Source organism: Hyaena hyaena, unplaced genomic scaffold, assembly GCF_003009895.1.
Source record: "Hyaena hyaena isolate Hyena2069 unplaced genomic scaffold, ASM300989v1 scaffold_1111, whole genome shotgun sequence".
In the NCBI taxonomy this organism is placed as follows: Eukaryota; Metazoa; Chordata; class Mammalia; order Carnivora; family Hyaenidae; genus Hyaena; species Hyaena hyaena.
In genome coordinates, this window is record NW_024081746.1 from 505,465 (window position 1) to 521,423 (window position 15,959).

Below are 15,959 nucleotides of genomic sequence, written 5' to 3' on the forward strand. Positions count from 1 at the left end.
AAGAAAGATGGTCAAGAGCTATATGTGTTGTGGAAACTATTGATGTTGCAGCGGCACCTGGAGGCATGAACCACCTCATACAGTGAAGCTGTTGCCAAAAGTGTGGGATACTTGATTCTCGCCACCACCAAATTTCTCTTGTTGAATGACTTTCAACATCTCAAGAGGAGGATTTGAGAATGAAATACAAGCAAGAAGTGCTGCTGACTTAATCCACTGGGTAACAGTTGTTTTCCAAGGATCTTAATATTAATTTTTCTTTTCTTCTGACTTCTTGCACAAGACAAGAAGTCTTGCTCTCTTTCTCTTTTTTGGGGGTACTCTTGATCCCCAGATGAACCTACAGCACATGTAAATGCATTCTCTGCTTGACTGGGAAGGAGGCATTCTGATATGGATAAAAGGCAGAATTAAATTTTGGAATCATTTTTGGAAGTAGTTTTCAGATAAAGCCTTGATTTAGGTTGGTAATTATAATTGACTGCATGTTTGTATCTACCCCCCCCCCAAAAAAAATTCATATATTGAAACCCTAATGCCCAATGTGAATTTGGGGGTGGGGTCTTCGGGAGGTGATTAGGTTATGAGAGTGGAATCCTCATGATGGGATTAGTGCTCTTATAAAAAGAGACACATGAAAGCCTGGTGCTGGGTCGGACACACAGTTCACTGCTGGAGACTGACAGAGAAACTGGGGTGTCTGGGTGGCTCACTCGGTTAAGCCAACCGAGTTTAGCCGAGATTAACCACGCCAACTCTTGGTTTCAGCTCAGGACATGATCTCACAGTTTTTGAGTTCGAGCCCTGCATTGAGCTCTGCACTGATATCATGGAACTCGCATGGAATTCTCTGTCTGTCTGTCTGTCTGTCTCTCTCTCTCTGTCCCTCCCCTCTTTGCTCTCTATCTCTTTCTCTCTCAAAATAAATAAATAAACATTAAAAAAGAGGGAGACACCTACATAACACTCAGCAACAGATTACACAATCTTCTCTATACCATATAGAACATTCTTTGGGATAGGTCATATAAAATTTAATAAATTTAAAAATATTAAAATCATGCAAAATATGTTCTCTTGCCAAAGAGGAATGAAATTAGAAAAAAATAATAGAAGGGAATTTTGCAGCTCCTTATATAAGTGGAAAATCGCAGGGGAGATTACAAGTACGTTGAGATAAATGAGAACAAAAGTATAACAGAACAAAATGTATGAGATGCAGCTAAAAAGTGCCTTAAGAAAAATTTCCGGGGCACCTAGGTAGCTCAGTCAGTTAAGCATCCAGCTCTTGATTTCAGCTCAGGTCATGATCTCATGGTTTGGGAGATCAAGACCTGAGACAGATCCTGAGCTGACAGCATGGAGCCTGCTTGGGATTCTCTCTCCTTCTCTCTCTGACCCTCTCCCACTCTCTCTCAAGCACACATTTTTTTTTTCTCTCTCTCAAAATAAGTAAATACAATTAAAAAAATAAAGAAAGAAAAAAGAAAAAGGAAAGTTTCTGATTGATAACCTAAACTTCCTACACCTTAAGGAGCTAGAAAAGAATAAACTAAGCCTAAAACCATAAGGGAGGAAACAATAGAGACCATCGTGTAAATTAATACAGTTAAGAAAATAAAACAAAAGTTGTTTTTTTGAAAAGATCAACAAAATGGGCAGACCTTTAGCTAGAGTGACCAAGAACAAGAAGAGAGAAGACTCAAATTACAAAATTCAGGGATGAAAGACAGGGGGTGAGGGGACATTACTACGGACCTTACAAAAACAAAAGGGGTGGGGCACCTGGGTGGCTCAGTCAGTTGAGCATCCGACTTCGGCTCAGGTCATGATCTCACAGTTCGTGGGTTCAAGCCCCGCATCGGGCTCTGTGCTGACAGCTAGCTCAGAGCCTGGATGGAGCCTGTTTCAGGTTCTGTGTCTCCCTCTCTCTCTGACCCTCCCCTGCTCATGCTGTCTCTCTCAGAAATAAATAAAAACAAAAACAAAAACAAAAACCCAAAAGGTGTTATAATAGAGAATTATGAAGATTTCCAAGACATTTACAAAATGAAAAATATATTTCAAAAAATAGATAACTTAGAACAAACAAAAAATCCCTCGAAGAAAACTAAGAAAACTGACACAGGGGTCAACCCAAATATACCTACAAGTATAAAGGCTGAATTAATACTATTACTTCTTAAAAAAAAAACTCCCATTAAATAAAAGCCCATGTTCCAATTGCTTCACTGATGAATTCTACTGAACACTTAAAAATGACTTAATACCAACAAACAACCCAGTGAAGAAATGGGCAGAAGATATGAACAGACACTTCTCCAAAGAGGACATCCAGATGGCCAACAGACACATGAAACGATGCTCAGCATCCCTCCTCATCAGGGAAATACAAATCAAAACCACACTGAGATACCACCTCACGCCAGTCAGAGTGGCTAAAATGAACAAATCAGAGAACTTTAGATGCTGGCGAGGATGTGGAGAAACGGGCACCCTCCTACACTGTTGGTGGGAATGTAAACTGGTACAGCCCCTCTGGAAAACAGTGTGGAGGTTCCTCAGGAAACTAACCATAGAACTCCCCTATGACCCAGCAATAGCACTGCTAGGAATTTACTCAAGGGATACAGAAATGCTGATGCATAGGAGCACATGTACCCCAATGTTCATAGCAGCACTCTCCACAATAGCTAAAACATGGAAAGAGCCTAAGTGTCCATCAACAGATGAATGGATCAAGAAGATGTGGTTTATCTATACCATGGAATACTACATGGCAATGAGAAACAATGAAATCTGGCCATGTGTAGCTACATGGATGGACCTTGAGGGTGTTATGCTGAGCGAAATAAGTCAGGCAGAGAAGGACAAATATCATATGTGTGCACGTATAGGAGGACTAGGAGGAACTTAACAGAGGACCAACCGGGAGAAGAAGGGGGGAAATGGTGGGGGAAAGGGAGAGAGGCAAACCATGAGAGACTCTTGAATGCTGACAAAAACTGAGGACTGATGGATGTGGGGGGGAGGAGGGATGGGCATGGAGGAGGGCACTTGTGGGGATGAGCACTGGGTGTTATGTGGAAACTAATTTGACAATAAACTATTTGTAAAAAAAAAAAAAAAAAAAGAACATTATCCTCTAGAATTAAAAAAAAAATGACTTAATACCAATTCTTCACAAATTTTTCCAAAAGAATATGGGAAAAGTGAACACTTCCCAATTCATTCTATGAGGGTAGTATTAGCTTGGTACTAAAATCATCATTAGGAAACTACAGACTCATGCCTTTTATGAATATATATGTAAAAATTCTCAACAAAATGGTAGGAAATTGACTCTAGCAAAGTATAAAAGTGATTATGCAACATGTTCAATTGAGATTTATCCCAGGAATACAAGGTTGGTTTAACATCCAATAATCAATTAATAAAATACTCTATTTCAATAGATTAAAGAAAAAAATCACATGATCATCTTCACAGACCAAAAGGAAGAAAAGAGGTTTAACAAAATCCAATGACCCTTTCATAATTAAAATATTGAACAAATTAGGAATAGAAGACTTCTTTGACTTGATACAGGACATCTATAAAAAAAATAAACACAACTAACATAAAAATTGATGGTGAAACACTAGATGCTTTCCCTCTAAGTTCAGAAGCAAGACAACGACATATGCTCTTGCCACTTCATCTCAACATTTTATTGGAGGTTCTAGCCAGAGTAATTAGCAAGAAAAAGAAATAAAAGGCATAAACGTTGGAAAAGAAGAAGTCAAACTAACTCTGTTTGTAAGTGACATACTCTTATATATAGATAACTCTAAGGAATGCACAGTGAAACATTAGAGCTACCAAGTTTAATGAATTCAGCAAGGCTCCAGGGTACAAGATCAATATACCAAGAAAAAAAAATCAATTCTCTTTATATACACTACAATTAAACAATCCAACAATGAAATTAAAAAAGTTATTCCAGCCACAGTAGCATCAAAAACAATGAAATAATTAAGAGTTAGCTTAACAAAAAAGTGCATGACATGTACTCTAAAAACTACAAAATACTGTTCAAATAAATTAAAGAAGACATGGAACGACATGCAGTGTTCATAGATCAGAAGACTCAATATTGTTAAGACGGCAATACTCCCCCAAATTACCTAGAGATTCAAACAATACCTACCAAAATCCCAGCTGGTTTATTTCTTTTCTTTTCTTATTTATTTATTTACTTATTTTAGAAATTAACAAGTTGAGGAGCACCTAGGTGGCTCAGTTGGTTAAGCATTGGCTTCAGCTCAGGTCATGATCTCACAGATCATGGGCTTGAGCCCCACATGAGGCTCTGTGCTCACAGCTCAGAGCCTGGAGCCTCCTTGGGATTCTGTCTCCCTCTCTCTTTTTTTAAAAATTTTTAATGCTTTTTTTTTTATTTGTTTCTGAGAGAGAGAGAGAGAGAGAGAGAGAGAGAGTGTGAACAAGGGAGGGTCAGAGAGAGAGGGAGATGCAGAATCTGAAACAGGCTCCAGGCTCTGAGCTGGCTGTCAGCACACAGCCCGATGCGGGGCTCGAACCCACAAACCATGAGATCATGACCTGAGGTGAAGTAGGACGCTTAACCGACTGAGCCACCCAGGTGCCCCTCTCCCTCTCTCTTTCTCCCTCTCCACCTGCTCAGGCTCTGTCTCTCGCTCTCTCAAAAATAAATAAATATTGAAAAAAAGAGTACATTTGAAGAAGCCAGAAATTAATAAATTGACCTTAAAATTCACTAGCATTATGACCGGTTCACAGTGCTGTGGAATAGAATTGAGAGTCCAGAAATAAACCCTTACATTTATGACCAACTGATTTGCAGCAAAAGTGCCAAGACAGGGCTTCTGGCAGAGTAGGAGGATCCTAACCTCACCTTCTCCCATGGATACAACTACATAACACTCACCTTAGTGTAAATAACCCAGAAAAAGACCTGACGGCTGTCAAGCCCACCCTCCATAGCTAAATGTAGAAAAGAAGCAGCATCAAGAAGAATAGGAAGGGTTGAGACTAGCACCTCCACTGGTGGGACTGTCCAGGGGAGGGAGGGACTTCTCAGGCAGGGGGAGGGGAGAGAAATGGCTTCTTACACCGGGGAGGCCACACAGGAAAGACAAATCCCCATGACATTTGGCTTTGAAAACCAGAGGGGCTGATGTTCATGAGTTCTTGTAACCAGCAAACTTAAAACCTGTTAATTGAAAAATCAGCAAGTTGGGCTCTGGGATAGCAAGAGAGGGAGGAAAAATGGAGTTCCCACCCTTAAAGAGACAGTACAACAAACAACTAAGGGGAAATACAGCATAGAAGCAGCACTCAGAAAAATGCCTGGGGCATAGAGTAGGGAGACTTGTTTACTAATCTCATAATATGTGCTAGAGGGGCAGGGATCTTTATGAGACTTTTCCAGGAACAAAGCATCTTGTCAGCACCATTTCTCCCCCAACCCCCAACCCCCAGCCTAAACAGGCCCTCGTGGTCACTCTTACCAAACTCGCTGAATCACAGCCATACCCTCACATTCCTCTGTGGACCTGCCCCTCTGGCCAGGCCTCAGCTCCTGGTCTCCTCCCACGGCCAACCAGCTCAACCTTGCTAATGTCCTGTGACCCACCGTCATCCTGCATGCTTTTGCTGATCTACCTGATCTACCTCCTCCAATACACTCTTGCCCAGAGCCCATCCAAAGTGGTACCACAAGCCTGGCAGTGTGCAGAGGAGCTCTCACAGGGGTCAGCACCATGCCAAAGTGATTCCTGCCTCGCAAAGAGGGAAAGAAAGATAATCACAAATGCAAGTCAGACTGTGGTCCCATCAGTGGGCTGGGGGCAGGAAACTAGTCTGACTACAGGTCCTGTTCACAAAAGATAGCTTCTCAGGGGACAAAGTAAGAAAAACACCCTGAATTCAATGTTTTGGCATGTCTGCCAAACGTCTGGTCTCGGTGAAGCCCAGGCAAACTCAGACTGGCCAACTAACAGTACAGGGACCAAACCCTGCCCACAACAGGCAAAGACAGCCACTGTAGATGACTGGACTAAGGGCAAAAATCACCCGGCCACAACAGCAGGACGCATGCACCACACACAAGAGGCACCCCTGAAATGCCATGTTCTGGGGAGCAGGGGACACTGCACCACAGGGCACTATAGGACCTCCCTTTCCTAAGGCCACTACTGTCAAGTCCAGAGACGTGGCTGACTTTCCTAACACACAGCATCACACAGTTAGACAAAATGAGGAGAGGAATGTCACAAATGAATGAATGGGACAAAGTCACAGCAAGAGAGCTAAATGAAATGGAGATAAGAAATATGCTTGATAGATGATTTAAAATATTGGCCATAAAGATACTCGCTGGAATTGAGAAGAGAGTAAAAGACACGGATGGCACCCTTAACAAAGAGATATAACACATAAAAAAGAACGAATCAGAGATGAAGAACTCAATAAATGAAATTAAAAACACACTAGAGGGAATATAGTAGACTAAAAGAAGCAGAATGGATCAGTGATCTGGAGTGTAATGAAAAGCAATCAAGCTGAACAGGAGGGAGAAAACAAAATGATAAAAAATGAAAAGAGACTTAGGGAACTCAGTGACTCCATCAAGCATGATAATATTACCAGTACAGGGATCCCAGAAGGAGAAGAGAGAGAATAGGGAGCAGGAATTTTATTTGAAGAAATAATAGCTGAGAACATCCTGAATCTGGGGAGGAAACAGAAATCTGAATCCAGGAGGCACAAAGAACCCCCAATAAAATCAATTCAAGGAGGTCTACACTGAGGCACACAGTAATTAAAATGGGAAAAAATATAGTGCTAAAGAGACAATTTTTAAAAGCAGTAAGAGACAAGAAAACATGCAAAGAATGTTACATGCAAAGAAACACAAAAACACCATAAGACTATCAGCTTCATTTGCAGCAGAAACTTTGCAGGCCAGAGAAGAGTGGCATGATATATACAAAATGCTGAAATGAAAAAATGTGTAGCTAAGAATACTCTATTCAGCAAGACTATCATTCAGAATATGAGAGAAAAAGAGTTTCCCAGAAAAACAAAAGATAAAGGAGTTCATGAACAGTTCTACAAGAAATGTTAAAGAGGACTCTTTGAGTGAAAAGGAGAGGCCATAAGTAGGACTAGGAAAAGAAGGAAACACAAAAGCAGTAAAAATAAGCATATATTCAAAAAGCAATAAAAAGATTCACAAAATAAAAGGATGGAAAGTATGATGTCATACATCTAAAACATAAGGAGGAAAAAAGTAAAGAATGGGTTCAAACTTAAGTGACCATTATGTAATATAGATTGCTATATGCTGAAGATGTAATATACAAACAGAATTATGAGCACAAATCAAAAACTGATAATAGATATGCAAACATTAAAGAGAAAGTAATCCAAGTATATCACCGAAGAAAACCAATCAATTGTGAGACAAAAAGCAAGAGAAGAATAGAACAGAGAAGAACTACAAAAACAACCATAAAAGAAGTAACAAAATGGCAATAAGTACAGACCTATCAATAAATGTAGTTTACTTTAAATGTAAATAGACTAAATGCTCTATTCAAAAGACACAGGGTGACAGAATAGATAAAAAATAAAAACAACTCACCTAAATACTGCCAACAAGAGACCCACTTGAGACCTAAGACACATTCAGATTGAAAGTGAAGGGATGAAGAAGCATCTATCATGTAATGAATGTGACAAGAAAGCTGGGGTAGCAATACTTATGTTAGACAAAATGGACCTTGAAACAAAGACTTTAACAAGAGACAAAGAAGGACTCCTATAATTATAAAGGGAACAATCCAAGAAGAAGATATAACAATTATAAATATTTATGGACCCAGCTTGGAGTTCCCAAATATATAAAGCAGTTAATAACAAACATAAAGAAAGTAACTGATAGTACTCCAATAACAGTAGGAACCTTTGACATCCCACTTACACTATTGGATACATATTCCAAACAGAAAATCAATAAGAAAACAGTGGCTTTGAATGACACATTGGACCAGATGGATCTAACAGATATATTCAGAACATTGCATCCTAATACAATAGAATACACATTCCCTTCAAGTGCACACAGAATATTCTCCAGAATAGACTACATATAAGGCCACAAATCAAGTCTCAATAACTTCAAAAAGATTGAAGTTTTACTATCCATCTTTTCTGACAACACAATGAAATTAGAAATAAGCCACAAGAAAAAGATCAGGATGCTGCACAAATATATGGGGGTCTAATAATATGCAATCAAATAATGAATGGGCCAACCAAGAAATCAAAGAAGAAATAAAAAATACAGGGAGACACATGAAAACAAAAATATAATGGTCCAAAATCTTTGGGAAACAGTAAAAGTGGCTCTAAGAGAATTTATAGCAATACAGCCCTACTTCAAGAAGCAAGAAAATACTCAAATAAACAACCTAACTTTATGCCTAAAGGAGCTAGAACAAGAACAAACAAAATTCTAAACCAGGAGGAGGAAGGAAATATAATAAAGATAGTAGCAGAACTAAATGACCTAGAACCTAAAAAACAAAACAAAACCCCAAAACAAAAACATAACAAAACTAGAACAGATCAATGAAACCAAGAGCTGGTTCTTTGAAAAGACAAACAAAATAGATAAGCCTCTAGCCAAATTCATTAAAAAAATACAAAAAGAAAACAAAAAGAAAAGAAAAAAATAGAGACAGAGAGGACTCAAATAAATAAAATCAGAAATGAAAGAGAAGAAATAATAATCAACATGACAGAAATACAATGGATTATAAAAATTATTATGAAAAATTATATGCCAACAAATTGGACAAGCTAGAAGAAATTTCTAGCAACATATAACCTCCCAAAACTAAGTTAGGAAGAAATGGAAAATTTTAACAGATCTATTACCAGCAATAAACTGAATCATTAACCAAAAAACTCCCAACAAACAAAAGTCCAGTGCCAGACAACTTCATAAGTGAATGCTGTAAAACATTTAAAGAACAGTTCATACCTATTTTTCTCAAACTATTCCAAAATACAGAAGGAGAAACACATCAGAATTCATTCTATGAGGCCAACAGTACCCTGATACTGAAACCAGATAACAACACTCCAAAAATGGAAGCTATAGGCCAATATCTCTGATGAACATAGATGGAATAATCCTCAAAATATTATCAAACTGAATCCAACAATACATTTAAAAAAAATCATTCACCACAATTAAGTGGGATTTATTCCTGAGATGCAAGGTTGTTCAAAATTCACAAATCAATCTATGTGATGCATTACATTAACAAGAGAAAAGATAAAACCCATATGATTTCAATAGATGCAGAAAAGCATTGGACAAAGTACATCAATTCATGATAAAAACTCTGAACAAATAGGTGTAGAGGGAACATACCTGTACATAATAAAGGCCATATATGAAAAACCCATAGCTAACATCATAACCAGTGGTGAAAAAATGAGAGCCTTTCCCTTAAGGTCAGAACAAGATAAAGATATACACTCCCACCAGTTTATTCAACGTAGTACTGGAAGTCCTAGCCACAGCAATCAGACAACAGCAACAACAACAAAAAAGGCGTCCAAATTGTTAAGTAAGAAGTAAAACGTTCACTATTGCAGATGACATGATACTATAGATATAGAAAACCCTAGGGGCGCCTGGGTGGCTCAGTCGGTTAAGCATCCAACTTCGGCTCAGGTCATGATCTCACGGTTTGTGGGTTTGAGCCCCACATCGGGATTTGTGCTGACCGCGTCGGGCTCTGTGGTGACAGCTAGCTCAGAGCCTGGAGCCTGTCTTTGGATTCTGTAACTCCCCCTCTCTCTGACCCTCCCCTGCTCACGCTGTCTCTATCTCTCTCTCAAAAATAAATAAAACATTAAAAAAATTCAAGAAAACCCTAAAGAGTCCACCAAAAAAACAACTAGAACTGATCAATGAATTCAATAAAGTCAAAGGATAGAAAATCCACACATAGAAATATATTGCATTTCTTTATACCAACAGCCAAGCAGCAGAAAGAGAAATTAAGGAAACAATCCCATTTACAATTATACCAAAAATAATAAAATACCTAGGAATAAACTTAACCAAGGAGGTAAGAGGCTTATACTCTATAAAGTATTAAACATTGATGAAAGGTCTTCATGATGACACAAACAAGTGGAAAGACATTCCATGGTCATGGATTGGAGAAACAAGTATTGTGAAAATATCCCTACTACCCAAAGCAATCCTCAGATTTAATTGAATCCCTATCAAAATAACAACATTTTTCACAGAACTAGAACAAACAGTCCTAAAATTTGTATGGAGCCACAAAAGACCTCAAATAGCCAAAGCCATCTTGAAAAAGAACAAAACTGGAGGTATCACAAACCCACATTTCAAGATACGCTACCGAGTTGTAGCAATCAAAACGGTATGGCACTGGCACAAAAACAGATGCCTAGATCAACAGAACAGAAGAGAGTTAGAAATAATCCCACAATTATATGATTAATTAATCTTTGACAAATGAGGTAAGAATATGCAAAGGGAAAATGTCTCTTCAGCAAATGGCATTGGGAAAACTTGACAGCTACATGCAAAAGAATGAAATTGGACCAGTTTTTCACACCAAACACAAAAATAAGAAACTCAAAATAGACTAAAGACCCAAATATGACACCTGAAACCATAAAAACCCTAGAAGAAAGCACAGACTGTAATTTCTCTGACATCGGCTTTAGCAACGTCTTTCTAGATATGTCTCCTGAGGGAATGGAAACAATAGCAAAAATAAACTATTGGGACTACATCAAAACAAAAAGCTTCAGCACAGTGAAACAAACAGATAGCAAAACCAAAAGACAACCTACTGAATGAAGGAAGATATTTGCAAGTAACATACCTGATAAGGTTGGTATCTAAAATATGTAAAAGGCTTAAACAACTCAGCACCCAAAAACAAATAATCCAATTAAAAATGGGCAGAAGACATGAATAGATATTTCTCCAAAGAAGACATACAGATGGTCAAAAGACACATGAAAAAAATGTTCAACAACATTCATCATCAGGGAAATGCAAATCAAAACTATAATGAGATACCACTTCATATGTAAAAACAGGTGTCGGTGAGAATGTGGAGAAAAAGAAATCTTAGTGTGCTGTTGGTAGTAATGCAAACTAGTGCAGCCACTGTGGACGACCATATGGAGGTACCTCAAAAAATTAAAAATAGAACTACCATATGATTCGGTAATTCCACTACTGGGTATACCCAAAGAATACAATAATTCAAAATTCATGTTTATTGCAGTATTGTTTATAATAGCCAATATATAGAAGGAGCCTAACTGTCCACTGGTAAATAACGTATAAAAAAGATGTGAGATTATATATATATTATATATATATATATATAATATATATATATATATGTGTGTGTGTGTGTGTGTGTGTATATATATATGTCTACACACACACACACACACACATAGTGGAATAGTACTCAGCCATAAAAGAGAATGAAATCTTGCCATTTGCAACAACATGGATGAATCTAGAGTATGATGCTAATTGAAATAAGTCAGTCAGAAACAGACAAATACTATATGATTTCACTCATATGTAGAATTTAAGAAACAAAACAGATGAATCAAGAAAATAGACAATCCAAAAAACAGACTCTTAACTATAGAGAATAAACTAATGGTGACCAGAGAGGAGGTGGATGAGGGAGATGAGTGAAATTGGTGACAAAGATTAAGAGTACACTTATGATGAGCACTGAGTAATGTATAGAATTGTTGAATCATTATGATGTACACCTGAAACTAATATAACACTGTATGTTAGGTATACTAAATTTAAAATGAAAAATAAGTAAATAAATAAATAAATACAATTAATCTTCACATCAGAAAACAAAATATACCAAAATAATTTAGTGGGAACAGAACAGTCTATATAATGAATGGTTCTAGGGCAACAGGATTTCCACATGCAAATAAATAAAGTTAGATTTCCATTAAGACTATCTAGAAAAAAAAGACTCAAATGGAATCTTAGAATAAAATACAGGATTCAGTCATTATTACACTGGATTAGGTGAAGGCTTCTTAGATGTAACATCAAAACATATGTGACAAAACAAAACAAAAAATAAACTGGAAATCATGAAAATTTTAAACTTTTGTTCTTCAAAGAACACAATCAAGAAAGTGAAAACATAACCCATTGATTAGGAGAAAATTTTTGCACATCATATGTCTGATAAAAAAAGCTTGTATCCGGAATACCTAAAGAGCTCTTACAACTCAATAATAAAATAACAAATAATGCAATTAAAAATGGCAAAGAACCTAACTGACATTTCTCCAAGAAAGAAATATATATGGTCAATTAGCATATGCAAAGATACTCAATAGCATTAGCCATTAGGGAAATGCAAATAAAAACCACAATGAGATACCACTTCAAATTCAGTATGGCCAGAATCAGAATAAACAGTTAATGACAAGTGTTGGTGAGGATGTGGGAAAATTGGAACTTGCCTCATACATTTCTCATAAGGATGTAAAATGGCATAGCACGTTTGGAAAAGAATCTGGTAGTTACTCAAAATGGGTAAACATAGTGTAACCGTATGACCACATGCACTGCTAGGTATATCCGTAAGAGATGCGAGAATATACATTCACATAAAAAATTTTACATGGACTATTCATTTTAACAAAAACATGGAAACAATCCAAATGTCCATCTACTGATGAACAGAAGAATACAATATTCCAAACAATGAAATATTGTTCTGCAATAAAAAGAAATTTAAAGCTGATACATGCTACAACATGGATGACCCTTAAAAACATTATGATAACTGAAAAAAGCCAGTCATAATAAATCATATATTGTATGATTCCATTTATATGAAATGTTCAGAGCAGGTAAAAGTATAAAGATAGTAAGTAGGTACTTGGCTGCCGAAGACTGAGGGGATTTGAAGGAAATGGGGCGTGACCGACAATGGGTATAAGGTTTCTTTTGTGAGTGATGCAAATGTTTTAAAACTGATTATGGTGACAGGTGCACAGCTCTGTGAATACGCTAAGAACAACCAAACTGTAGAATTTTAAAAAATGAACATGACACAAACTCCTTCACTCATTTTATGCCCAGAGTACCAATTATAAGCTTCTTAATCAAGTTGTTTGACATGTCAATGAAGAAAATTCTTAAGGAATCAGCTGTCTCATTTTTCTTAGCCAGTTCCCAAACAGAGGCCAAAAGATGGGGGTTTGAAGAGAAACTCCAAGGAGTAAAGAGAGAGAAGAGCTGGTACGTAATTAAATAGGAGTGTGTGTGTGCACTCGCGTGCTCATACATGCACATGCTCATGGCACCCTAAAAAATGAATAATGAAACCTAGTGATTAAGAGTTAGAACTGTTTTTTTTTCTTCTCATTGTTTTTAAAATCAATCCAAAGTTGCTTTAGAAGTTAGCTGCCATATTTGTAAACTCAGTTCATTTGTTTACACTTCATTACTTTTGGACTCCATGTTTTCATCCTCAGCAGAGGAATTTTGAAATTAACTCTGGTTTTCCACTGTGTTAATTAAGCACTTTTCATGTACTATCTCTTTTCATCTTTAAACAACCCTACTAAGTAAGTCCTAACGTTTTTCCCCAGTTGTGAGATGAGGAAACTGAGGCATAAGAAAGTTAAGAAACATGCTGAAGGTCACGCAGTGAGAACAAATGTGCTCGTGAAACGTTAGTTAGTACACAAGTCAGGTATGATCTCAACTCTTCTTTGTTAGGAGGCGTACTGATGTTTGGCTTTTGGGGACCCTCTCCTGATATTTTCTGGATAAGCTCTGTTGAGACCATTGCAGTGTGGTCTCTCCCGTCTCCAAATCATTCCTACCCCACAGGAATATATCAAATAGCAGAATGATGGCAGTCACTCTATCTTGTTTGGATGATCACTTTTCCTTGAATTCAGGAAAAAAACCTACTGAATATCAGAAGCAGAAACAAACAAACAAAAAATGGCCAGCAGGATAGGACATGTTGGAGATTCGAAGCCAAAAAAGAAAGTAAACTTGGTTTAATCCATTCCTAAACCTGGATTTTGAAATCTCCTCCTACTCAGTGTGGTCAGACAAGAACATCTCGTGTGAAGGAGGCAGAGGACTGAAGCCTGCTGAGACCTTTGCACATTTGCTCATGTGCTTATTCCTTCCCTACGTATCCACATATCTACGTGCCAGGCACTGTCAGCGAGCAAAATAAACATGGTCTTTGTCCTATGAAGCTGGAAGGATAGAGGGGAGGCAGCACTAAACAAACACCTTTAATTATGTAATTTCCATTATGGTAAGTGCTGTAAAGAAATCTAGGGTGCTGTGAGATCATAAGGAGGGAAACCCAACCTGACCTGAGATGCCAAAAAGAACTTCCCTGAGGGCGAGGCACTTACACAGATTTTCCAGATCAAAAGAGGAAGATCTGGGGTCCCTGGGGAGCTCTGTTGGTTAATTGTCCAACTCTTGATTTTAGCTCCCAGGTCACCATCTCTTGGGTCCGTGGATTCAAGCTCCACACCAGGCTCTGCAAAGACAGTGTGAAGCCTGCTTGGGTTTCTCTCTCTCTCTCTCTCTCTCTCCTGCTCCTCCCCTGCTTGTTTGCCCCCCCTTTCTCTCTCTCTCAAAATAAATAAATAAACTTAAAATTTTTTTCAAATAAAAAAAGGAGAAGATCTGAAGCCTGTAGGTTAGAAAGAAAAAAATTTTTTAAGACATTAAATAGACCAACAAAGAGAAGTTAGGCCTAAATATTGGTCTGAATTATAGAAATGATTGAACTTGAGAATATTTTTTAAAAAGTATAGGTTAATACTTTTCAAATATATATTATAGCATAAATAAATGTGATCAGAGATCACACAAACTTATTTTAAGGGCTAGATAGAACTCATTAGAATTACTCAATGGAATTCCATTAATATCTAAAACAAAATTTAAAAAGATAATATCCTTCAAAAGAATCTGGGCCTGACAATAAGCTATGCATAAACTAGATGCTCCATAAACACTTTCTGAGAGGATGATGGCAGCACCCCCTTCTTACGTGACTTTTACCACTAACACAGTGTAATAGTTTAGTGAGCAGTCCTTCACACCAGTGCAATAGTAAATGTCAGCTCAATCGCCATTAAATTGCCTCAAATTTTCACTTAACAATGACATGCTAGAGTTTACGTTAAATGAAGAAAAAATGTTTCAAAATTAATCTGCTTAAAAATGCTTTGTGCACCATTCGTAGGAAAAAATAAGCCTGAATGGGAATTTATTTCTAGAATTATGAACAAGTTTCAAACTTAATAAATATTTCTTTGTTTCACTTACTAACAAAAAGGGACAACTTTAGTCTGCTAGTTTTAAGTAGTTCAATATCAATTATCCAATGTTTGAACCTACAAAAATCAAAGGAAATAGTTTCTGGGACCCTTTGTACAGGGCAAATGAAATGTGTTACTAGGAGACGATGTGCTTAAATTATAGACTTTCTCTCTCTCCCCCCTCTCCTTCTCTTTCTCTCTTCATGTCTCTGTTTCTCTGTCTCTCTCTCTACACACACATACACACACACACACACACACACACACACGTGTGTGTTTTTATTTCCAAGATGAACAACTTTTGTTTTCAGCCCTGATAACTGTTCGTTTTCACTTGTGCACCTGACGTGTAGTTGTTTTTTTTAAATTCCCAAACAAGCTTTGATACAAAATATATTGTTCTGCCCACCACTTATTTCAGCTTAGACAGTAACATGAGCCATAATGAGCTTTCGGTGCACTTGTTTTTCGTGAATTCATAAAGCAAATCC